The sequence below is a fragment of the Mirounga leonina genome, unplaced genomic scaffold (genome assembly GCF_011800145.1).
Source record: "Mirounga leonina isolate KUSES-001 unplaced genomic scaffold, KU_Mleo_1.0 Mir_126, whole genome shotgun sequence".
Classification (NCBI taxonomy): domain Eukaryota; kingdom Metazoa; phylum Chordata; class Mammalia; order Carnivora; family Phocidae; genus Mirounga; species Mirounga leonina.
The window spans coordinates 27,224,402-27,251,131 of NW_023270314.1; the positions used below are offsets into that span (position 1 = coordinate 27,224,402).

Genomic DNA, 26,730 nt, shown 5'->3' on the forward strand with positions numbered 1-26,730 from the left:
GCCCCGCATCGAGCCCCGCATCGAGCCCCGCATCGAGCCCCGCATCGGGCTCCCTGCTCTGCGGGAGGCCTGCTTCTCCCTCTCCCACTCCCCCTGCTGTGTTCCCTCTCTCGCTGTGTCTCTCTCTGTCAAATAAATAAATAAAATCTTTAAAAAAAAAACGGACTCAGAAAAATCCAGCATGTTCAAGGATGAATAACAATAACAACGAAAATTCAGTATCCACACAAAGTTACTATAAGAAAACGCACACACAGACAATCACGAGTTTTGACAGATGAAAGCATACAGAAAAAGTGCTGTCTCAAAGCAGAAACCAAGACTAAACTAGGAGATACATAAGTGTAGAAGGTCCTGTGGACTCCTCTCCCGATACCCTCTTCAGGACTGAAGCACACATACTCCAAGTTGCTAGAATGTTGGTGGCTGAGTCCTTCTCTGGGGATTTCCTTTGGCCAAAAAAAATTCCATCACCCAAGGTCAAACCCTCTTCCCAATGTCTACCTGTACCCAATGACTTGTACATGCCAAGATATCTGAGGGCCTTGCCTCAAGGCGGGACAATTCTTTTTTTTTTTTTTTAGGGTAGGAACGTCTTTTATTGTTTGCAATAGGAAGTGAAAGAGGAGGGAACACGACAGCTCTGGCTTGGGGGGGGGGTGGAATGCAGCTCCAAAGACTTCTTCCATTGTTGTCCCCCAAAAGCAAGGTGGGACAATTCTAAAGGGCCATCCCAACTTCAAAACTCATGGGATGAGCTGAGACTTTTGACCTTTGTTGTGATTGGTCACGGTCAATGGTATCTGGAATTGGCTCCTACTGGCCCATGAGAGCCAACTGTTAACATTTTTAAAAATTTTGCAAGCAGGGTGCACCTGGGTGGCTTAGTCAGTTAAGCATCCGACTCTTGGTTTTGGCTCAGATCATGATCTCAGAGTTGTGGGATCGAGCCCATGTCAGGCTCCATGCTCAGCGGGAAGTCTGTTTGAGATTTTCTCTCTCATTCTCTCCTGCTGCCCCTCCCCCTGCTTGTGCTCTCTCTCCCTCTCTCATAAATGAATAAATCTTTAAATATTTTTTTTGCAAGCAGGTTGTTAAACATAGCTACTACTAGAATTTAAATTATATAAACTCAAAATTAGATTCTATTCAAAACCAAGGTAACAAATACTCATCACTTCCTAATTATTTTACTACATTTATTATTATCTATGCCCTTGAGGTAATGTCTATTGTTTTTGCATGGGTGTTACTATGCATTTCTATCCAGATCCATGTTTAGTGATGTCATGTTTGTAGCTTAAAATTGGCCAGGATGGAAGTATTTATATGCTGGAAAATGTTACAAATTAGAGTTTTTTATCCCTCTAAGAATTGGTTATTAAAAATGTAGCAGCATAACACTAATTACAGTTCAGCATCTCCTTTTATCCAATCCTCCTTCCTTTGCATCATCATAAGTGTTGATCCCAAGGCTAATCTCTAATAAACCTCATGCACACAATTATCTGTCTCAGAGTCTGTGTCCCAGAGAATGCAACCTAAAACGACAAAGAATAGCTAGGATCAAATGTATCATATAGGACATAGAGGATGGAAATAAGAAAAGCCAAGAAAAATGAAATAAAGAGATTAAAACAATCGAGGAGAAAATAATATAAAAATCAGACACCCAACATCCAACATACATATTTCTGGATGCATTGAAAAAGACAACCAAATAATAAAATAGAATTAATATTTACAACTATAATTCAATAACATTTCTTTTGTAAGGATGGAGGGAAAGAAGACATGAATCTACATACTGAAAGAGCACATGATGTACTAAGACCCAGATTAGTCAACATTTAGATTTATCTTAGAAAATTATACTTTAATATAAAGGGAAAAAATTACCTGTGCTTTCTGTCAAAAAGATCAAGTCACTTTCTAAGGATAGCAAATCAGTTTACATCAGAGTTCCCAGCTATTTTCAAAGCCAGAAAATAGTAAAGCAACATTTATAATATAATCAAGGGAAAAGACTTCTAAAGGCAAACAAACCATCCTGCAAGTAGCAATTTTTCAGTATGATAAATACCTGGGATTATTATCCTAATGAGTCCTTCCTGAGGACAAACTGTACCCAATTAAGGGAGGACCCAGAAAACTTCACCAAAGATACTGGTGGTATGCACTGAATACACCTAGCTATACAACTAAGACTAAAACAAAAGTGGGAGTAAGAATAGCATATAAATTTTCTATGCTCTGACAGTGTAGTAATAACTTTTAAAAAAATGAGTGAAGTGGGGAGAGAGAAACAGGTGGAACAGCTCACTAACAGGTAAAAAGTGAGAGTTAAAGGGGGTCATTTAAAGCCAACAGATTGTAATCCAAAACATATTTAGGAAAAGAATCAACATTAAGAAAAAGAATACTGTTAACTAAAATTGAATGGTAGAGGGCACAGAAGAGAGAGAGAAGGAAGTGTTGTCAAGTTCTTTCATTATTACTCTGAGTAGGAAATTAATAGTCAATGTATAAAGAAAAAGAGGACCAAGGTATTATGGGAGTATTGCTATAAAGGGAATTTAGAACAAAAATATAAATTTCTGTAATCACTAAGAAAAACACACACACACACACACAAAGAAAAATACACACAAATAAAACAACAAAGAGCAAAGGAAACTGAACACATAGTTACTGGAAGACCATGCATTGTTTTGGATATAGAAAGATGACATAATTGAGATAAAACGTAGCAGTTCTGTAAATATATACATATAAGTGGTCTTATGTCACTTATTAGAAGATTTTCACATTCACTCACAAAATGAAACCCAACTCTGGACTCTACATAGGAGAGCCTAAAATAAAAGAATGAACAAGGGGTGCCTGGGTGGCTCAGTCGGTCAAGCACCTGCCTTTGGCTCAGGTCATGATCCCAGGGTTCTGGGATTGAGCCCCACCTCAGGCTCCCTGCTCAGTGGGAAGGTCTGCTTCTCCCTCTTCCTCTCCCTCTGCTTGTGTGCTCTCTCACTCACTCTCTCTCAAATAAATAAATAAAATCTTTAAAAAAAGAATGAACAAAGATGTATTGGGCAAATGCAAATTTTAAAAAGAGCAATATCAAGCAAAAAAGTATTAAATGAGACAAAGAAGGACACTTTATAGTACCAAAAGCTACAATTCACTATGAAGATATGAGTCATGAATATCTGTGCAATAAATAATATGGCAACTTTTGTAAAGTAGTAACTACAGAAGATTAGAGAAATAGAAAATGCATAATGACTTTAATACATCTCTCTCAGTCCAAGACAATCCAAGAAATAATAGCAACAAAAAAAGTAAGAATTAGGAAAACTAAACAATGTTGGTCTGTAAGACAGAGTCTTATAAGACAAAAGTTTATCAATTTCAGTATAAAATATTACATGATGGTATATCAGTTATCTATTGCTGCATAACAAATTACCTCCAAAATTTAGTGGCTTAAAACAACACACATATATGATCTCACAATTTCTGTGGGTCAGGAGTTCAGTACTGGCTTGACTGGATGGTTCTGGCTTAAGGTCTCTCATGAGGTCGCAGTCAAGAGGTTGGCTGGGGCTGCAGTCATCTGAGGGCTTGACTGTGACTGGAGGATCTGCTTCCAAATTGGCTCAGGCAATAGTTTTTGGCTAAAGGCCATATAGACATCTCCAAAGAGCTTCTAGATATGTGATACTCAAGGGAGTATCACAAATGATCCAAGAGAGACAGAAAGGATGAAGCCACAATGCCTTTTTATGACCTAGTCTCAAAAGTGCCACACTGTCATTTTTACCACATTCTGTTCATTAGAAGCAAGTCCCTAAGTACTGTCCATGTTCAAGGGGAGGGGCTCCACCTTTTGAAGGGAGGAATACCAAAGAATTCATCAATTATGTTTTAAAACCACCACAGATGATGTACCTACCAAAAGTATTTGGATTGTTTTTCTAGTAAAATAAAAAAATTGATCTTTGGATATATAGTCTACTGTCAATACTGAGATAACAAAAGTTTCTTAAATCACAAAAATACTGTACCACAAGGGCCTGTTAACTTTTGAGTCATGCATTCACAGTAGTCATTCAACAGGTGTAAGAAAGGAAGAGTGGGAAGATAAAAAGTTACAGCAAGAAATCCACAGAAACTATGTTTGGTCAGCATGACTCACTAATGGGAATGCTCCAACATTATCTGACTTGTTTGGAAGACAAAACCTTTTAAGAACAGTGCAATTTAAGGATTTGGACCTGGTCCTGCTTGAGTTTAAAGGGCTTTGCCTTGATCAAGAGCCTCAAGCAGAGGACAGCATAAGAGGATAAATACAAAATATTAAGTCTTTTTTGTATGTATGTGGTGATCATTTCCAACTAGGATAAAAGCTACTTATGAAAGACCTTATCATTCTTTTCTATCTAGTTTACCTGTTCAATAAATGAACTACCTAACTGATACCAAGATAAAGAAACATGGTCAGCCTTCATTTCAAGTACTAATTTATAACAAATGCTGAACTAAAGCCCTGGCTTCCAATTCTGCTAGGTAAATAGCTACTGGAATTCATAGCTCTAATTCTATTGACCTTCTATTAAAAAACTCAGGTTTATGGGCACCTGGATCACTCAGTCGGTTAAGCATTTGACTCTTGATTTCGGCTCAGATCATTATCTCAGGGCCCTGGATTGAGACCTGCATTGGGCTCCTCCTCAGCAGGGAGTCTGCTTCTCTCCCCCTGCCCCTCCCCCGCTCACACTCTCTCTAAAATAAATAAATCTTTAAAAAAAAAGGCAAACAAACAAAGTTTACCAGATCCTGGCATTCTCTAATACTTAAAGAGCAAAATCAATCAAGCAACCCTAAAACAATTCTATATTTCTCTAATAAATCAAATGAAAATATCTCCCAGAGAGAGAAGATAGATTGAGCACATCTGGGACTACTTTCAGGGTAAAGATTCTGTGGATTACTATTTAGAACCAGAGCACAATTACTACAAGCTTCTTATCACATTTAAATGATTTGAATAAACAGTTTGCTTCGGAGATGAGGTCATTCCCATATGGTTATAGACTGGATGAGCTTGTTGACCTTTTCTCACTCCTTGGGAAAGCATTATACATATTTTATTTTTTAAAGATTTATTTATTTATTTATTTATTTGACAGAGATAACGAGAGCAGGAACACAAGCAGGGGGAGTGGGAGAGGAAGAAGCAGGCTTCCCGTGGAGCAGGGAGCCCAATGTGGGGCTGGATCCCAGGACCCTGGGATCATAACCTGAGCCAAAGGCAGATGCTTAATGACTGAGCCACTCAGGAACCCCTAGTTTTTACATTTTAAAGAATGCTACAGGTAAGAAAAAGAGGAAGGAGAAGAAGCAACAAAAACCGAATGCAGCCCACAGAGCCAAAAATATTTACTGTAAATTGGCCCTTTACATAAATAGCTTGCTGACACCTATGTTCTACTGGACTCAGCTATCATGAAAACATTTCTAGAAATAATATTTTTCAATAAATATAAGACAAATACCATATGATTTCATTCATACGTGGCATTTAAGAAACAAAACAGATTAACATGAGAAGGAAGAAGAAAAAATAAAAGGGGTGCCTGGGTGGCTCTGTTGGTTGAGCAACTGCTTTTGGCTCAGGTCGTGATCCTGGAGTCCCGGGATCGAGTCCCTTATTGGGATCCCTGCTCAGCTGGGAGTCTGCTTCTCCCTCTGACCCTCCCACATCTCATGATCTCTCTCATTCTCTCTCAAATAAATGAATAAAATCTTAAAAGAAAGAAAAGAGAAGGAAACAAACCATAAGAGACTATTAACTATAGAGAACAAACTGAGGGGGGAAGTGGGTGGGGGATGAGCTAAATGGGTGATAGCTATTAAGGAGAGCACTTGTTGTGATGAGCACTGGGTGTTATACATAAGCGATGAATCAATGAATTCTCCTGAAACCAATATTACACTATATGTTACTAGAATTTAAATAAAAACTTGAAATATAAAAATGTGTGTGCATGTGTATATATAATAATTAAGATGTATATACTTCAAAGCCATACTATGGGCGGTTAAAGGGGAAAAAGAATGAGAAAATTGTATTTGAGATAATTCATTCAATAAATATTTGAATATCTACACATGTGCTAAGCACTGGTGATATAATAGTGAACAATCAGATAATCCCTGCTGTCATGGATTGGAAGAAAGTAGTAAGGGAGACAAATAAGAAATTACCATATTTTTAAAATTTTTTATTTAAATTCTAGTTAGTTAACATACAGTACAATATTGGTTTCAGGAGTAGAATTAAGTGATTCATCACTTACATACAATACCCAGTGCTTATCATAACAAGTGCCCTCCTTAACAATACCTTATTTATTTGAAAGAGAGACAGCAAGAGCGAGAGAGGGAACACAAGCAGGGGGAGTGGGAGAGGGAGAAGCAGACTCCCAGCTGAGCAGGGAACCTGATGTGGGGCTCCATCCCAGGACCCTGGGATCACGACCTGAGCTGAAGGCAGACGCTTAACAACTGAGCCACCCAGGCACCCCACAAGTGCCCTCCTTAATACCCATCACCCATCTAGCCCATCCCCCACCCACCTCCTCCATCACTCCTCAGTTTGTTCTCTATCATTAAAAGTCTCTTATGGTTTGTTTCCCTCTCTCTCTCTTCCTCTTCCCATAATCTCATCTGTCTTGTTTCTTAAATTCCACATATGAGTGAAATCATATGGTGTTTGTCTCTCTTACTTTGCAATTATAGTATTTTTTGATAAATTTAATAATAATGGGTACATTTACAGGGTAATGAGAGATTATATAAGGGGTGTCAAAGGAAGATTTCCAAAGGAATGACCACCAGGATGGTGAATGAGGAAAAGGAATTAATCAAGTAAAATAGGGGAAGAAAAAAGTATTACAGTTTAAGAGACTTTCATGCAAAGATTCAGAGGCCATATACAGCATTGTGTACTTGAAAATCTAAAGGTCAGGGGTGCCTGGGTGGCTCATCGTTAAGGGTCTGCCTTCGGCTCAGATCATGATCCCAGAGTCCTGGGATCAAGTCCCGCATTGGGCTCCCTGCTCTGCGGGGAGTCTGCTTCTCCCTCTGCCTGCCGCTCCCCCTGCTTGTGTTCCCTCTCTCGCTGTGTCTCTCTCTCTCTGTCAAATAAATAAATAAAATCTTTAAAAAAAAAAAAAAAGAAAAGAAAATCTAAAGGTCAGAAGTGCTGGGACCTACCTCGTAGGGAAGTGGGAGTGAAGGTAGAGAACTAAGAAATGACGCTAGAGATGTATACAGGCATCAGGTCATATTAAGGGTTTTAAATTTTATACTGAGAATAATGAGAAGCTGTGGATAGATTTAAAGCTGAGGAATAACAAAATTTTCTTCTTAGAGCACATACTCTAGTGGTATAGAGAATGGATTGGAGGGGACAAGACATAGAAAAACTAGCTAATGAAGTTGGGCATGCCTAACACATGTGAGAAATGGAATGTACTGGTACCAGCTGGTACCAAGTAGAGCATACTATACCAACTACTGAGTTATTCTCTCTCAGCTCCAAATCCTTCCCCCTCCCCCAAATCCTTCTATAGTTAGCTTTGTGGTGCTGTCTGCAGAGAACTTTACTAAATCTGGAATTTATTTGATACGAGATAGGGATGGTATTTCCTATTTTTCCACTTGAACAGCCAGTTGTCCCAACACTCCTTACTGAATAACTCATCAGCCAGTGATCTGAAATGTCATCTATAATCCTATATCAAATGAATCCTTAAAGGTAGAGAAGGCCCTATTTTCTGTTTCATTGATTTACCCACATTAGTACCAATAATACCATATTGTGTATTACTATGACTTTTATTTATTTTATACCTGAATCCTTTATTGATTTTTTTCCTGATTTTTAAAATTTAAATCCAATTAATTACCATACAATGTATTATTTGTTTCAGGGGTACAGGTCTGTGATTCATCAGTCTTATACAATGCCCAGTGCTCATTACAACACATACCCTCCACAATGTCCATCACCCAGTTACCCCATCCCTCCACCACTCTCCCCTCCAGCAACCCTCAGTTTGTTTCCTATGATTAAGAGTCTCTTATGGTTTGTCTCCTTCTCTGGTTTTTTTTTTTTTTTTTAAGATTTTATTTATTTATTTGACAGAGAGAGACACAGCAAGAGAGGAAACACACGCAGGTGGAGTGGGAGAGGGAGAAGCAGGCTTCCCGCAGAGCAGGGAGCCCAATTCGGGGCTCAGTACTAGGACCCCGGGATTATGACCTGAACCGAAGGCAGACGCTTAATGACTGAGCCACCCAGGCGCCCCCATTCATATCTTTTTAAATGTTTTCCAATAAAATTTAAAATTTCTCCTCACATCTTATATATATTTTGTTAGATTTATTCCTACATACTTTATTTTTAATGTTATTATAGATGGCATTTTAAACTGTTTTCTCACCATTTGTTGCTGAAGTATAAAAAGTTATTTGATTCTGTATATTGATCTTATACCCAGCCACCTTGCTAAACTCAATTATCACTTCTAATAATTTATGACTATATACTTTGGAGGTCTCTATGAGGATAAGTTATTACCTGTCAATTATTCTTCCTTTTCAGTTCTTATATCTTTTTTCTTTTCCTTGACTTATTGTCCTGTCTAGGACTTCCTGTAAAATTCTGTTTAGAAGTGGTAAAGGATGCCTGAGTGGCTCAGTCTGTTAAGTGTCTGCTTTTGGCTCTGGTCATGATCCCAGGATCCTGGGATCAAGCCCAAGAGGTTGAAAGGTCGGACTCCCTGCTCAGTGGAGAGTCTGTTTCTCCCTCTGCTGCTCCCTCTCCTGCTCGTGTTCTCTCTCTCACGTGTGCTCTCTCTCTCAAATACATAAATAAAATATTTTTTTAAAAAAAGAAAAAAGGGGTGCCTGGGGGGCTCAGTAGGCTAAGCATCTGCCTTCAGCTCAGGTCATAATCCTGGGGTTCTGGGATAGAGCCCTGCATCAGGCTCCCTGCTCAGTGGGGAGTCTGCTTGTCCCTCTCCCTCTGCTCCTCCCATTCCTGCCCCCACTTGTGCTTTCTCTCTCAAATAAACAAAAATTTTTTTTAAAAAAATGGTAATAGGGGCGCCTGGGTGGCTCAGTCGTTAAGTGTCTGCCTTCGGCTCAGGTCATGGTCCCAGGGTCCTGGGATCGAGCCCCACATCAGGCTCCCTGCTCAGCGGGAAGCCTGCTTCTCCCTCTCCCACTCCCGTGTGTTCCCTCTCTTGCTGTGTCTCTCTCTGTCAAATAAATAAATAAACAAAATCTTTAAAAAAAATTAAAAAGTGGTAATAGTAGACATTCTTATTTTGTTCCTGGTGTTTAGAGAATTCGTCTAATGTTTTAATGTTGAGAATAATGTTCACTTTAAGTTTTTTATAGATATCCTTTAACAAATTAGGAAAGTTTCCTTTTTAGTTTGCTAACAGCTTTTATCATGAATGGGTACTGAGAGGGGGGGTCCAAGATGGTACCATAGGAAGAGGAACTCACCTCTTCCCACAGACACACCAGATCTATAGTTACAGTTGGATAATTTCCCCCAGAAAAAGATTTAAAAACTAGATGAACTGCTGTGAAAAGGACCACAATGAGATGGGTAGGAGAGACAGAGGCACAGTCTTGTAAAACACCCCAACCCCATTGCAGCAACACACAACAAGGGGACCTCACCAGACAGGCACTTCTCCTGGAGGTGCAAAGGGTTGGTGCCCTATATTGGTCACTCAGGGGCCTGAGATCTGCACTGGAGAGACAAACCCCTAGAACATGTGGCTTGGAAAACCAATGGAGCTGATGTCCAGGGTCCCAAAGTGCTCCAGGAAACTAAGATTTCCCACTGGAGGGCTTGCCTGCAGTCTCACTCAACCCAAGACCATGTGAAAAAACAGCAGTTGGAAAAGCACCTAGCACAACCCATAAGCAGGAGGGCTATCATAGGCATGGAAGTCCCACTTGAGGAGTGAGGGGTTCAAGCCCAACACTGGATACCCTCCACCCCGGGGATCTGTACCAGGAAGACAAGCCCCCATAATGTTTGGTTTTAAAATTCAGCAGGGCTTAACTCTGGGAAGGTTAGAGGGGTATAGGAAAATGAGACTCCATTCCTAAAAGGCCCACACACAAATTCACTCTGTCGGTGACCCAGCATAGAGGAAGCAGTTTGAAAAGTACCTGGGCCAGGGGCGCCTGGGTGGCTCAGTCGGTCAAGCGGCTGCCTTCAGCTTAGGTCATGATCCCAGAGTCCTGGGATCGAGTCCTGTGTTGGGCTCCCTGTGCAGTGGGGAGCCTTCTTCTCCCTCTGCCTGCCGTTCTGCCTACTTGTGCTCTCTCTCTAGCTCTCTCTGACAAATAAATAAAATCTTTAAAAAAAAAAAAAAAGTACCTGGGCTATATGTGAAGGAGATTTACTGGCTAATTTTAGGTCATGGGCAAAAGGGACAGGAATCTGTAGGAAATTTCTCTGGGAACAGAAATGCTGGCAGGTGCCATTTTTCTTGCTCTCCTTCAGCCTAGCTGGCCTGACACTGGTGGCTGCCAGTTCTGACAGTCTTCATCTACCTTGCTAGCAAGGCTGGCTCTGAACTGGCATTCCCCTGCAGACCCGCACTGCCCAACCCACCTACCCCAGCAGGCACCCTCTGTAGGGGCCAGTGCACCTCCAAAATGACTGCTGCCTGGGGGCGGGGTGCCAGCCCCACTTACCAGCACACCTGCAACAGTCCTAAAGGGCCTTGCAGCCAACCACACCAAGTGCTAACCCTACCCATCAGCATGCTGGCAATAGTTACAACTGAGCCTCTTAGGCAGCCTTGCTGGGAGCCAGCCCTGACCACCAACATGCCTACAATAGTTGCAGCTAGGTATTGTAGCCAGCCAGGCCAAAGGCCAGTTCCACTCACCAGTAAGTCCACAGCAGTTATAGCCCAGTCACAATGCAGCCCACACAGAGGACACACCTGGAGTGCCTGGTTCTGGTGATCAGAAAGGACTGCACTTCCAAACCTCACAGGATGCCTTCTACAGAAGGCCACTACCTTCAAGACCAGGAGATGTAGCTAACCACAGACAGTCACACAAAATGAGGAGACCAAGGAATATGTTACAAACAAAAGAACAAGACATAGCCCCAGAAAAAGAACTAAATGAGATACAGATAAGCCAACTACCTGATAATGAGTTTGAAGTAATGATCATAAAGATGCTCATTGAACTTGGGAGAGAGTGGATAAACTCAGTAAGAACTTCAACAGATAGAAAATGTAAAAAAGAAGAAATCACAGCTGAAGAATACAATGACTAAAATGAAAAATACATAAGGGAAGTAGATTAGAGGATGCAGAAGAGCAAATTAGCAACCTGGAACACAGGGCACTGAAAATCATCCATGCTGACTAGCAAAAAGAAAAAATTTAAATGTAATAGGTTAAGGGACCTCTAGGGCAATATCAAACACACTGACATTTGCATTATAGGGAGTCTCAGAAGGATGAAAGAGAGAGAGAAACAGGTACAAAACTTATTTGAAGAAATAATAGCTAAAAATTTCCCTAACTTGGGAAAGAAACAAACATCTAGGTCCAGGACACATAGAGAACCCCAAACAAGATGAACCCAAAGAGGTCCACACAAAGAAAGACACGTACTAATTAAAATGTCAAAAATTAAAGGCAGAATCTTAAATGCAAGAGAACAGCAACTAGTTACATACAGGGGAACACCCAAAAGACTATAAGCTGATTATTCAGCTGAAACTTTGCAGGCCAGAAGAGAGTGGCATGATATATTCAAAGTGCTGAAAGAAAAAACACCTACAACCAAGGATACTCTAGCAAGGTTATCATTCAGAATTGGAGAGAAAAAGAGTTTCCCCGACAAACAAAAGTTAAAGAAGTTCATCACCACTAAACCAGCCTTACAGGAAATACAGAAACTTCTTTAAGTGGAAAAGAAAAGGTCATACGTAGAAGTAGAAAACTGTGAAAGAAAAAATTTCACTGGTAAAAATAAACATATAAAAAGTAAAAGTAGTAGATCAATCACTTATAAAGCTACTATAAAGGTTAAAAGACAAAAGTAGTAAAATCAACTATATCCAGAGTAATTAGTTAAGGGATACACAAAATAAAAAAGGTACAGAATATGAAATCAAATACACAGATTGTGGGCAGTGGGAGAGTAAAAATGTAGTGCTTTTGGACTGTTTTTGAACCTAAGTGACCATCAACTTCAAATAGACTGCTATAGGGGCACCTGGGTGGCTCAGTCGTTAAGTGTCTGCCTTCGGCTCAGGTCATGATCCCAGGGTCCTGGAATCGAACCACGCATCAGGCTCTCTGCTAGGCGGGAAGCCTGCTTCTCCTACTCCCCGTTTGTGTTTCCTCTCTTGCTGTGTCTCTCCCTGTCAAATAAATAAATAAAATCTTAAAAAAAAATAGACTGCTATATACATATGGTATTATATATGAACCTCATGGTACCACAAACCAAAAGCCTATAACAGACACATAAAAAATAAAAAGAAATCTAAGCATAACACTTGGGTGCCTGGGTGGCTCAGTTGGTTAAGCGACTGCCTTCGGCTCAGGTCATGATGCTGGAGTCCCGGATCGAGTCCCGCATCGGGCTCCCTGCTCGGCAGGGAGTCTGCTTCTCCCTCTGACCCTCCTCCCTCTCATGCTCTCTGTCTCTCATTCTCTCTGTCTCAAATAAATAAATAAAATCTTTAAAAAAAAAAGAAAGAAATCTAAGCATAACACTAAAGAAGGTCATCAAACCACAAGGGAATACAGCAAGAAAAGAAAAAAGGAACAGAAAACTACAAAAACAACCAAAACAATTAGCAAAACTGCAATGAGTACATACCTTATTTTAAAGGTAAATGATTGGGGCACCTGGGTGGCCAATAACTGCTATCTGACTTGCTTACACCAAGCCCCAGCCAAGCATGATTTGGTGTATCTGCCCTTCCCAGTCATGCTTGCCTCAGTACCAGTGCTTTGGGTCCCCTTCCCCAGAAGACTGGCACAAACTCCACCAACACTTTGTGTCCCCACCCACGTTTTGCAGGACGTCAGTTCCAGCGATGGAGGCAGGTCTCATTTTGCAAGCAGAGCAGCACACACCTTGTTAAAATGTGCCCCACACAGCCAGGGACCAAACACTGCCCACAACAGGCAAAGAGAGTCTCTGCAGACAACTGCACTAAAGGAAAAAGCAGCTAAGACTCAAAAGCAGGGTAAATGAGACACATATGGGAGACACTTCCTGAAATACTAGGTCCTAGGGAACAGGGAACACTGCATTACAGGGCAATACAGGACTTCTTCTTCATAAGTCCATTACCTTTAAGAGCAGGAGATGTAGCTGACTCTCCTAACACATGGAAACAGAAACAGAGAGTTAGACAAAATGAGAAGACAGAAAAATACATCTCATATAAAAAAAAAAAAAAACAAAAACAGGACAAAACCACTCCATGACCTAAGTGAAACAGAGATAAGTAATATGCCTGATAAAGAATTCAAAGTAATGTTCAAAAAAATACTCAGTGGACTTGAGAAAAGAGTGGAGGACATCAGTGAGACCCTCAATGGAGAGTTAAAAAAGAACCAATCAGAGATGAAGAATACAATAAATAAAATTAAAATACATTGATGGAATAAATAGTAAGCTAGAGGAAGCAAAAGAATGAATTAATGACCTGGAAGACAGAGTAAGGGAAACTAATCAAGCTGAGCAAATGAGAGAAAAAAAGAATCATGCAAAATGAGAATAGACATAGGGAACTCAATGACTCCACCAAGCATAATAACATTTGCATTATAGGGATCTCAGAAGAAGAGAGAAAAAAGGGGGTAGAAAATTTATTTGAAGAAATAATAGCTGAAAGCTTCTCCAACTTGTGGAAGGAAAGATATTCAGATCCAGGAGGCACAGAGATCCCCCAATAAGTTCAACTCAAGGAGGTCCACACCAAGACACATAGTAATTAAAATGGCAAAAAGTAGCGATAATGAGAGAATTTTAAAAGCAGCAAGAGAAAAGAAGACAGTTACATACAAGGGAAACCCCATAAGGCTATCAGAGGATTTTCCAGCAGAAACTTTGCAGGCCAGGAAGGAGGAGCAAGATATATTCAAATTGCTGAAAGGGAAAAATCTGCAGCCAAGAATACTCTACCCAGGAAGGCTATCATTTAGAATAAAAGGAGAGATAAAGAGTTTCTCAGACAAAAACTAAAGGAGTCCATGACCAATAAATCAGTGGTCATGGAATATTAAAGGGGACTCTTTGAGGGGAAAGGAAAGACCACAAGTGAGAGTATGAAAAGTTGGAAGCACAAACGCAGTAAAAATAAGTATATCTGTAAATATCAATCAAGGAATTGACAAAATTAAATGATGTAAATTATGACACCATATACCTAAAATGTGGGGCAGGGAGAGGAGTAAGAATGTGTTCAAACTTAAGGGACCATCAATTTAATATAGACTGGTATATGCAGAAGATGTTATATACAAACTTAATGGTGACCACAAATCAAAAACCAGTAATAGATATGCAAAAAATAAAGAGAAAGGAATCCAAGTATATCACTAAAAAGCCAACAAACCATGAACAAGAGCAAGAGAAGAAAGGATCAGAGAAAAACTATGAAAAAAAATACAAAACAAATAACAAAATGGCAATAAATACCTATCTACCAATAATTACTTGAATGTAAATGGACTAAATGCTCCAATCACAAGAGAGGGTATCAGAGTGGACTAAAAAACAAGACCCATTTATGCTGTCAACAAGAACTCATTTCAGACCTAGAGACATGTATAGATTGAAAGTGAGAGGGGTGGAGAAACATTTATCATTCAAATAGATGTCAAAAGAAAGCCACAGTAGCAATATTTATATCTGACAAAATAGACTTTAAAACAAACACTGTAGGTGCACCTGGGTGGCTCAGTTGGTTAAGTGTCTGCCTTTGGCTCAGGTCATGATCCCAGGGTCCTGGGATCGAGCCCCACACTGGGCTCCCTGCTCAGTGGAGAGCCTGCTTCTCCCTGTCTCTCTGCTGCTCCCCCAGCTTGTGCTCTCTCACTCTCTCTCAAAGAAAAAAAAAAAAAAAAAAGACTGTAACAAGAGATAAAGAAAGACACTATGTAATACAGAGGAAAATACAACAAGAAGACATAACAATTAAAAATATTTATGTATTCAACATGGGAGAACCCAAATACATAAAATGGGTAATAATAGGGGGGCCTGGGTGCCTCAGTTGGTTAAGTGACTGCCTTTGGCTCAGGTCATGATCCCAGGGTCCTGGGATCGAGTCCCACATCGGGCTCCCAGCTCAGCGGAAAAGCCTGCTTCTCCCTCTCCCACTCCCCCTGCTTGTGTTCTCTCTCTCACTCTCTCTCTCTCTCTGTCAAATAAATAAATAAAATCTTTAAAAAAAAATGGGTAATAATAAACACAAAGGAACTAATCTATAGTAACACAATAATAGTAGGGGACTTTAACACCCTACTTACCTCAATGGACAGATCATCTAAACAGAAAATCAACAAGGAAACAATGGCTTTGAGTGACACTGGACCAGATATATTCAGAACATTCCCCCCTAAGACAGCAAAATACCCATTCTTTTCAAGTGCACATGGAACATTCTCCAGAATAGATCACATATTAGGCTACAAAACAAGTCTCAACAAATTCCAAAAAACTGAAGTCATTCCAACATCTTTTCTGACCACAACACTGTGAGACTAGATATCAACCACAAGAAAAAATCTGGAAAGAGCATAAATATATGGAGGTTAAATAACATGCTACTGGGGCACCTGGGTAGTTCAGATGGTTAAGCGTCTGCCTTCAGCTCAGGTCATGATCCCAGGGTCCTGAGATCTAGCCCCATGTTGGGCTCCCAGATCAGCAGCGAGTCTGTCTCTCCTGCTCCCTCTGCCTCTCCCCCTGCTTGTGCTCTCTCTCTCTCTCTCTAATGAATAAATTAAAAATAAAAAAAAAATGCTACTAAACAATGAATGGGTCAACCAAGAAATCAAAGAGGAAATCAAATATACATGGAGACAAATGAAAATGAAAACACGATAGTCCAAAATCTTTGGGATGCAGCAAAAGTGGCTCTAAGAGGGAGGTTTATAGCAATACAGGCCTACCTCAAGAAGCAAGAAAAATCTCAAATAAACAACTTAACCTCACACTTAAAGAAAAAGAACAACAAATAAAACCTAAAACAAGCAGAAGGAAGGAAATAATAAAGATCAGAGTAGAAATAAATGATATAGAAATTAAAAACACAATAGAACAGATTAATAAAACCAGGAGCTGGTTCTTTGAAAAGATCAACAAAATTGATAAACCTTTAGCCAGACTCATCCAAAAAGTGTGTGCACGAGAGAGGGAATGCAAATAAACAAAATCACAAATGAAAGAGGAGAAATAACAACCAATACCACAGAAATACAAACAACTGTAAGAGAAAATTATGAAAAATTATATGCCAACAAACTGGAAAATGTAGAAGAAATGGATAAACTCCTAGAAACATAGAACCTACCAAAACTGAAACAGGAAGAAAAAGAAAATTTGAACAGACCAATTACCAGCAATGAAATTGAATTAGTAATCACAAAATTCCCAACAAACAAAAGTCCAGGACCAGAAAGCTTCACAGGCAAATTCTACTAAATATTTAAAGAAGAGTTAATACTTACTCTTCTCAAACTATTCCAAAAAAGAGAAGAGGGAGAAAAGCTTCCAAATTCATTCTATGAGGCCAGCATTACCCTGATACTAAAACCAGTTGAAGACACTACAAAAAACAACTACAGGCAGTATCTCTGATGAACAAAGATGTAAAAATCCTCAATGAAATATTAGCAAATGGAATCTAAGAATAGATTATAAAAATCATTCACCACAATCAAGTGGGATTTATTTTTGGGATGCAAGCAGGGTTCAATATTCATAAATCAATCAACATGATACATCACATCAATAAGAGAAAGGATAAAAACTATATGATCATTCCAATAGGTGGAGAAAAAGCATTTGACAAAGTACAACATCCATTCATGATAAAAACCTGCAACAAAGTAGGTCTAGAGGGAACATGCCTCAACATAATAAAGGTTTTATGGTTTTTATTTTTTTTTAAGATTTTATTTATTTGACAGAGAGACACAGTGAGAGAGGGAACACAAGCAGAGGGAGTGGGAGAGGAAGAAGGAGAAGCAGGCTTCCGCCGAGCAGGGAACCTGATGTGGGGCTTGATCCCAGGACCCTGGGACCATGACCCGAGCTGAAGGCAGACGCTTAATGACTGAGCCACCCAGGTGCCCCATAATAAAGGTTTTATATGAAAAACTCACAGCAAATATCATAATCAATGTTGAAGAACTGAGAGCTTTTCCCCCAAGGTTAGGAATAAGACAAGGATGTCCACTCTCACCACTTTTATTCAACATAGTACTAGAAGTCCTACCCATAGCAATCAGACATGAGAAAGAAATAAAAGGCATCTAAACTGCTAAGGAAGAAGTAAAAATGGCACTATTTGCAGATGACATGATACTATATAGAGAGAACACTAAAGACTCCACCAAAAAACTACTAGAACTGATAAATGGATTCAGTAAAGTCACAGGATATAAAATCAATGTACAGAAATCTGTTACATTTCTATACACTAATAATGAAGCAGCAGAAAGAGAAATTAAGAAAACAGACTCATTTACAAATGCACCAAAAACAATAAAATACCAGGAATAAACTTAACCAGGGAGGTGAAAGACCTGTACTCTGTAAGCTATAAAACATTTATGAAAGAAATTGAAGATGACACAAAGAAAGAAAAAGACATTCCACGCTCAAGGGTTGGAAGAATAAATATTGTTAAAATGTCTATACTACCCAAAGAAATCTACACATTTAATGCAATCCCTATCAAAATAGAACAGCATTTTAAACAGAACTAGAACAAACACTCCTAAAATTTGTATAGAATCACAAAAGACCCTGAATAGCCAAAGCAATCTTGAGAAAGAAAAAACAAAATCAGATGTATCACAATTCCAGACTTCAAGTTACATTACAAAGCTGTAGTAGTCAAAATAAGATGGTGCTGGCACAAAAATAGAAACATATTATCAATGGAACAGAATAGAAAACCCAGAAATAAACCCACAACTATATGGTCAATTAATCTTTGACAAAGGAGGAAAGAATACACAATGAAAAAAAGACAAATCTCTTCAAAAAGTGGTGTTGGATGGGACATTTGGGTGCCTCAGTTGGTTGGGTGTCCGACTCTTGGTTTCTACTCAGATCATGATCTCAGGGTTCTGGGATCAAGCCCTGTGCCCAGCTCCGTGCCGAGCACAGAGTCTGCTTATCCATCTCCCTCCCCCTCTGCTCTTCCCCCAACTTGTGTGCTTTCTCCCTCTTTCTCTCAAATAAATGGATGAAAAATCTTAAAAAAAAAAAAAAGTGTTGGGAAAACTGGACAGCTACATGCAAAAGAATGGAACTGGACCACCTTCTTACACCATACACAAAAATAAACTCAAAATGGATTAAAGACCTAAATGTGAGGCCTGAAACCATAAAAATCCTTGAAGGCAATAATTTCTCTGACATTCGCCATAGCCACGTTTTTCTATATATATCTCCTGAGGCAAAGGAAATAAAAGCAAAAATAAACTCTTAGGACTACATCAAAACAAAAAGCTTTTGCATAACAAAGGGAATAATCAACAAAACTAAAAGGCAAGTTATTGAATGGGAGAAGATATTTGCAAATGACATTATCTTATAAAGGGTTAGTATCCAAAATATATAAAGAATTTATAAAACTCAACACCCAAAAAAACAAATAATCCAATCAAAAATGGGAAGAAGACATGAACAGACATTTCCCCAAAAAGACATCCAGATGGAAAACAAACATGAAAAGATGCTCATAATCACTGATCACCAGAGAAATGCAAATCAAAATTACAATGAGCTATCACCTCACACCTGTCAGAATGGCTAAAATCAAAAGCACAAGAAACAAGTGGTGGCAAAGATGTGGAGAAAAAGGAACTTTGTGCACTGGTGGTGGGAATGCAGACTGGTGCAGCTACTATGGAAAAGAGTATGGAGGTTCCTCAAAAAATTAAAAATAGAACTACTACCCTAGGGGTGCCTGAGTGGCTCAGTCGGTTGAGCATCCGACTCTTGGTTTTGGCTCAGGTCATAATTTCATGGCTGTGGGATTGAGCCCCGAGTCAGGGTCTGTACTCAGTGCAGAGTCGCCTTCAGATTCTTACTCCCTCCCCCTCTTTGGATGCAAAAATACTCAACAAAATATTAGTAAACCAAATTCAACAATACATTAAAATTAAATACATTTACCACAATCAAATGGGATTTATTCCAGGGATGCAATGAGGGCTCACTATCTGCAAATCAATCAAACAACATTAACACAATGATGGATACCAATCATATGATTATGTCATTCCTAAATGCCGGAAAAGCATTTGACAAAATTCACCATTCATTCATGATAAAAACTCTCAACAAAGTGGGTTTAGAGGGAACATATCTTAACATAATAAAAGCCATATATGGTGCTCGCTTCGGCAGCACATATACTAAAATTGGAATGATACAGAGAAGATTAGCATGGCCCCTGCGCAAGGATGACAAGCAAATTCGTGAAGCGTTCCATATTTTTCTGTGTAAAGAGCCAAGATGCCCTTCAACAGATGAATGGATAAAGAAGATGTGGTCCATATATACAATGGAATATTACTCAGCCATCAGAAAAGATGAATACCCAACTTTTACATCAACATGGATGGGACTGGAGGAGATTACGCTAAGTGAAATAAGTCAAGCAGAGAAAGTCAATTATCATATGGTTTCACTTATTTGTGGAATATAAGGAATAACATGGAGGACATTAGGAGAAGGAAGGGAAAAATGAGCGGGGGGAATTGGAGGGAGAGATGAATCATGAGAGACTATGGACCTGAGAAACAAACAGGGTTTTAGAGGGGAGGGGGGAGGGGGGATTGGTTAGCCCGGTGATGGGTATTAAGGAGGGCACGTACTACATGGAGCACTGGGTGTTATACGAAAACAATGGATCGTGGATCACTACATCAAAAACTAATGATGTATTGTATGGTGACTAACATAACATAATAAAATTAAAAACTATAAAAAAATATAAATAAATAAATAAATAAAATAATTTAAAAAAAATAAAAGCCATATATGACAAACCCACAGATAACATTATACTCAACAATTTAAAAAAAAGTCTTTTCTTTTAAGATCAGGAACAAGACAAGGATGCCCCTCTTGCCACTTTTATTTAACATAGTACTGGGAGTCCTAGCCACAGCAATCAGATAAGAAAAAGAAATAAAAGGCATCCAGATTGATAAGGAAGAAGTAAAATTCCCTGTGCAGATGACATGATACTATACATAAGAAACCCTAATGACACCAGCAAAAAACTATTAGAATAATTAATATACAGAAATAAGTTGCATTTTTATACACTAATAAAAAAATATCAGAAAGAGAAAAAAAATCCCATTTATAATTGCGTCAAAAAGAATAAAATACCTAGGCATAAATTTAACCAAAGAGGTGAAAAGACCTGTACTCTGAAAGCAGTAATTGATGCATTGATGAAAGAAACTGAAGATACAACACAAATAAATGGAAAGACATACCATGCTCAGGGATTGGAAAAATTAATATTGTTAAAATGTCCATACTTCCCAAAGTGATCTACAGATTCAGTATAATCCCTATGAACATACCAATAGCATTTTTCACAGAACTAGAACAAATAACAGTAAAATTTGTATGAAACTACAGAAGGCCCTGAATAGCCAAAGCAAATGTGAGAAAGAAAAACTTGCAGGAATCACATGCCAATATGTCAAACTATACTACAAAGCTATAGTAATCAAAACAGTATGGTGTTGGCACAAAAATAGATACATATATCAATGGAACTGAAAAGAGAGCCCCGAAATAAACCCATGCTTATATGTTCAATTAATTCAATTAATCTATGACAAAGGAGGCAAGAATATACAATAGAGAAAACAGTTTCAATAAATGGTGTTTGGAAAACCTGACAGCTACATGTAAAAGAATGAAACATGATCACTTTTCTCATACCATATACAAAGATAAAACAAAATGGATGAAACACCTAAATATAAGACCTGAAACCATAAAACTCCTAAAAGAAAACATAGGCAGTAAACTCATGGACATTGGTTTTAGCAATAATTTTTTGGATCTGCCTCCTCAGACATGACAACAAAAGCAAAAATAAACAATTGGGACTACATTAAACTAAAACTCTTTTGCACAGCAAAGGAAACCATCAACCAAATGAAAAGGCAACCTACTGAATGAGAGGAGATATCAGCAAATGATATTTCTGGTAAGGGGTTGATATCCAAAATATATAAAGAACTCCTAAAATTCAACACCAAGAAAAACCAGGCAATCCAATTTAAAAATGGGCAGAGGGCCTGAATAAACACTTTTCCAAAGAAGACATACAGATGGCCAATAGGTACATGAAAAGATGTTCAACATTATTAATCATCAGGAAGATGCAAATCAAAACTACAGTGAGATACCACCTCATATCTGTCAGAATGGCTATTATCAAAATACAAAAAATAGCAAATGCTAGCAAGGATATGGAGAAAAGGAAACCCTTGTGCACTATTGGTGGGAATGTAAATTGGGAGCAGCCACTATGGAAAAGTGTGGAGATTCCTCAAATATTAAAAATAGAACTACTGGGGTGCCTGGGTGGCTCAGTCAGTTAAGCATCCAACTCTTAATTTCAGCTCAGGTCATGATCTCAGGGTTATGAGATCAAGTCCTGTGGGGGGCTCCACGCTGGGTATGGAGCCTTCTTAAAACTCTCTCTCCCTCTCTCTCCGCCCCTACCCCACTCTCCCTCTCAAAAAATAAAAATAAAAATAAATGGAACTACTATATACTCTAGCAATTACACTTCTGGGTATTCACCTGAAGAAAACGAAAACACCAATCCAAAAAAGATATATTCACTCCTATGTTCACTGCAGCATTATTTATAATAGCCAAGATATCGAAGCAATCTAAGTGTCCACAGATATATAAATGGATAAAGAAGATATGGTGTATACACACACACATGAATATTACTCAACCATAAAAAAGGAATGAAATCTTGCCATTTGTGACAACATGGACAGATCTAAAGGGTAGTATGCTAAGTGAAGAAGTCAGAGAAAGACAAATACCATATGATTTCACATATATGTAGGGAAAAAACCCAGAAATACTCATAAATACAGAGAAGAAACTGGTGGTTGTCAGAGAGGAGGGGCAATGGGGACATGGGTGAAATAGCTAAAAGGGATTAAGAGGTACAAACTTGCATTTATAAAATAAATAAGCCACAGGATATAAAGTATAGCATAGGGAATATAGTCAATAATACTGTAACTTTGGTGATAGATGGTAATTACACTTACTATGGTAAGCATTTGTAATGCATTTAAGTGTTGAATCACTATGTTTGTATACCTGAAACTAATATAACATTGTATGTCAACTACACTTCAGTTAGAAATAAACTGAAAAATATTACAAAGAAATAAAAAATTAAATTTAAAAAAATGAATGGGTACTGAATTCAAATGCTTGTTCTACCTCTATTGAGATGATCATAGCTTTTTCCCTATTATTCTGCTAATATGATAATTTACATTGAAAGTTTGTTTTGTTTTCAATGTTAAACCACCCTTGCATTCCTGGAATAAACTCAACTAGACCCTGGTATTATCTATTTAATACACTGTTGGATTCAGTTTACTAGTAATTTACTTAGAATTTTTGTGTCTGTGATGATGAGATTGGCTTGTAATTTTCTTTCTCTCCCTATCTGGTTTTGGTATCAAGGCTATCATGGTTTTATGTAAAGAGCTGGTAAATATTTCTACTTTTCCTATGTTCTAGAAAAGTTCATGTAAGATTTAACTAAGCTAGTCTTTGAAAATAAATACATAAATAAATAAATTATAGGTAAGAAGTTAGTCTTTGAAAATATGGAAAAACACCTAAATAAAGCTATCTAAGTCAGGTGCTTTAATCACTGACTGAATTTATTTAATGGTGCTTTCAGCAGCAAATACCAGAATATCCATATAACAACGGTTTAAAAAATAAAGATATTTAATTATTTCTTCTAACTAGAACTCTCTCTAGAAAAAAGTGTTAACAACTGAGTGTTTTTCTTACTCTTGAGGGTGTTGCATATGAGTGATACTATAACAGAAAGTGTAAAACGTTTGTATATCCAACTGAGCAGGCTCAAATTTGTGCATGAACCAAAGGAGAATAAGGAATGAACTTTTGGAAATCAAACAATAAAATATTATTTGAAAGGTGTTATAGTCTAAGTTAAACATAAATACATAAATGGGAATATATTTTATATATAGAATCAGACAAAGAATTCTGTATATTTTTGTGTCTGAGATAGATCCAATGCACTATACAATTAAATTTTGGTACATGTGAAAAAACTGAATTAGTGACTTTGAGTTCTAATCCTAGCTTGCTTTCCTTATGACTAAAGTATTAAGGTCCAAATCCTGTACTTTTGTATTCTCAGGGCCTCATACAGTACATAAACAATTTATAGAAAGTCCGTTCTTTATTAGAATAGGAATACTGATACACATATAATAAAGTTAGTATGATCAGTCTGATTGATTGAGAGTATTTTGTGTTTTGGCAGATAGTCTTAAAATAGGAATTGGTAATTTTTCTGCAATATCCCAAACGTACATTAAGATAATTGTATACACAACTGAGAATCTGTTGTTTGCTAATAGTGATGTCCAGATCTTCTCAATAAATAGCTAGAACATTTTAAAAAGTTTTTTCTGCCTTTAGGAATGAAGTTAATTGTGAAAGGGCAGGTATGTTGGGGAGCAGAGAGGTGTAACCAGAAGCAAATATCTCTTAAATTAAGCAGTACCACTATCTCTTTCACAGGATAAAGGTGGGAGGAGGTAAAGAGGGCCAGAATCTGGTAATTTAAGGTGACAGGCACTAATAAAAAGTGTCTTTGAATTTAAAAGCTACAGCAAGAGAGAACATAATTAAATTACACAAGGACAAAGAAGGGTAGAGAAAGTCTAAAGGGTGTTCTCAGGTCAGCCTTCCACTACAACTGAGTACTGTTCTCACAGAGTTCCCTAGAGAGTCTTCTACCATCAAGTGACATTTGAGGTATTAAACATGTGAGATAGGATTGGACACCTTGAGCATATGATCCTTAAGGGGTTGACAGCGCATACTTCCTGCTGAACTAGTTTCTTATCCTAGAGTCTGATCCCTGAGCTCAGATGTTCTCCTGTTTTCCAGTACTCTACAAACTTCTATCATTTTGTTACTAAAAGAAAGAGGAAGAGCCAACAGATCAGCTTCTGCTGTGGGGTATGCAAGTTACCTCCAGAAAATTAAGTCTATATGAGGAAGGACTGGGTGAAATGGAAAAGGAATCTATATTTATTCAGTGTATTATATGCTAAGCAGAGTACTAGGTGTCATTTAATTTAATCTTCATGACAACACTGTCACCCAAGTATTATTATTGCCAAGGTAGAAGCTGAGATTTAGAGAAGCTAAGAAACTTGCCCCTGGACTCATATTAAGAAGTCAAAGAGATGAAATGCAAATGAATTCTGACTCCAAAGCCTATGCTCCAGCAGCAGAGCAAGGAATTCCTCCTAGCTAAGTGTTAATGCATGGGTGTTTCCCTCCCTCTTAATAATGCATCATCTCCCTGGTTCTGTAACATTTCTACAACAGAGCGACTTTTTACTGAAACAATTTAACATTCTGCAAATGAAAAATTTGACAAAAACCCAAAGGCTTATGAAGTTCAGGAATTTTAGTATACATGTATTTAAAATCCTAGAAGATTGAAAGGAAGTATACTAATCTGCCAACAATAAGTTTTTTAAAAAGGAAAATCACTTCCTCCATCATTTATTGGAAATCGCTTGGAAGCAGAAGTCAGGAAATCCCCTTCCTTGATTTGTGGTATTCATGGTTGTTATTCCCAAAGAACAGAATTTATTCTGCTTTATCCTCTGAAAATTTCAATATTTTTTTCATTCTTCATTAATAGAATATAGTTTTGGCTGCTTTAAAGATTTCTGCATGACAAGAGTTTATTTTACTCCCTCTTCTACATTCTGAGAAAATGAAGCTATAAGCAAACAAAGGATGCCTAATTACTTCTTATACATTAAAAAATGTATATTCCAGGGGCACCTGGCTGGCTTAATCTGCAGAGCATGTGACTCTTGAGCTTGGGGTTGTGAGTTTAAGCCCCATGTTGGGTGTAGAGATTACTTTAAAAAAATGTATATTCCCTACAATGATAACTTACTATCCTAGGAATTACTTATGGGAAAATACCTTTAATACACATATACATTTCTGGTTTGAGTAGTAGTTGGGAAGAATGCAAACTGTTCACAGGTATAGGATTCAGCCCTTTTCCATAATACCCAAGAATAACTTCAGAATACTTTTTACAAAAGTAAAATAAATTTTCATTACTGAAAGATTGCTGTTGACACATAGTTTAATGGAACAGAACAGAATGTCCAAAAGTAGATCAACACAGGGCGCCTGGCTGGCTGTCAGTAGAGCATGCAACACTTGGTCTCAGGGTTGTGAGTTCAAGCCCCACATTAGGCATACAGCCTCCTTAAAAAAATTTAAAAAGAAATCAAATAGACCAACACAAATATATTCATTTAATATACAAATGAATTACAAAAATAATTTAATGGGGGACAGATAGTCTTTTCAATAAATGGTGCTAGAACAACTGGGTATCCATATGGAAAAAAGCCTTGACCCTTACCTCACACCATATGCCAAAATATTAAGTTGAAATGGATCAGAGACCTATAGATAAAAGCTAAAACTATAAAACTTCTAAAACTATAAAACATAAGTGAAAATCTTTACAACCTTGGGTAAGACAAAGATTTCTTAGAACAGAAAAAGCACAAGCTATAAAAGAAAAAATTGATAAAGTGTACTTCATCAAAAGTTAAAACTATTTTTTGAAAGATACTATTAAGAAAAATTAAGAAACACCATATATGGGCGCCTGGGTGGCTCAGTTGGTTAAGCAACTGCCTTCGGCTCAGGTCATGATCCTGGAGTCCCAGGATCGAGTCCCGCATCGGGCTCCCTGCTCGGCAGGGAGTCTGCTTCTCCCTCTGACCCTCCCCCCTCTCATGCTCTCTCTATCTCATTCTCTCTCTCAAATAAATAAATAAAATCTTAAAAAAAAAAAAAAAGAAACACCACATATGATCTTAGGGTCCTGGGATCGAGCCCTACATTGGGCTCCCTCCTCAGTGGGGAATCTTCTCCCTCTGCCTCCTCCCCCCTACTCCTGCTCCCTCTCTCTACCTCTCTCTCTCAAATAAAATAAATATAACCTTAAAAAAAGAAAAAGAAACAGATCATATACTGGGAGAAAATACTTTCAAAGCATGCATC

The 26,730-nt window shown here is 38.1% G+C and overlaps 1 protein-coding gene and 1 non-coding gene across 2 annotated transcripts in view; one reads left to right on the forward strand and one right to left on the reverse strand.

The window, feature by feature from the left end:
* LARP4 (La ribonucleoprotein 4) overlaps positions 1-26,730 on the reverse strand; it is a 204,937-nt gene that overhangs the window by 160,686 nt on the left and 17,521 nt on the right. The gene's annotated exons all lie outside the window — the stretch shown is intronic.
* Positions 19,725-19,831, forward strand: LOC118009062. The gene has a single exon (XR_004678797.1). It is a non-coding gene; the product is annotated as a U6 spliceosomal RNA (small nuclear RNA).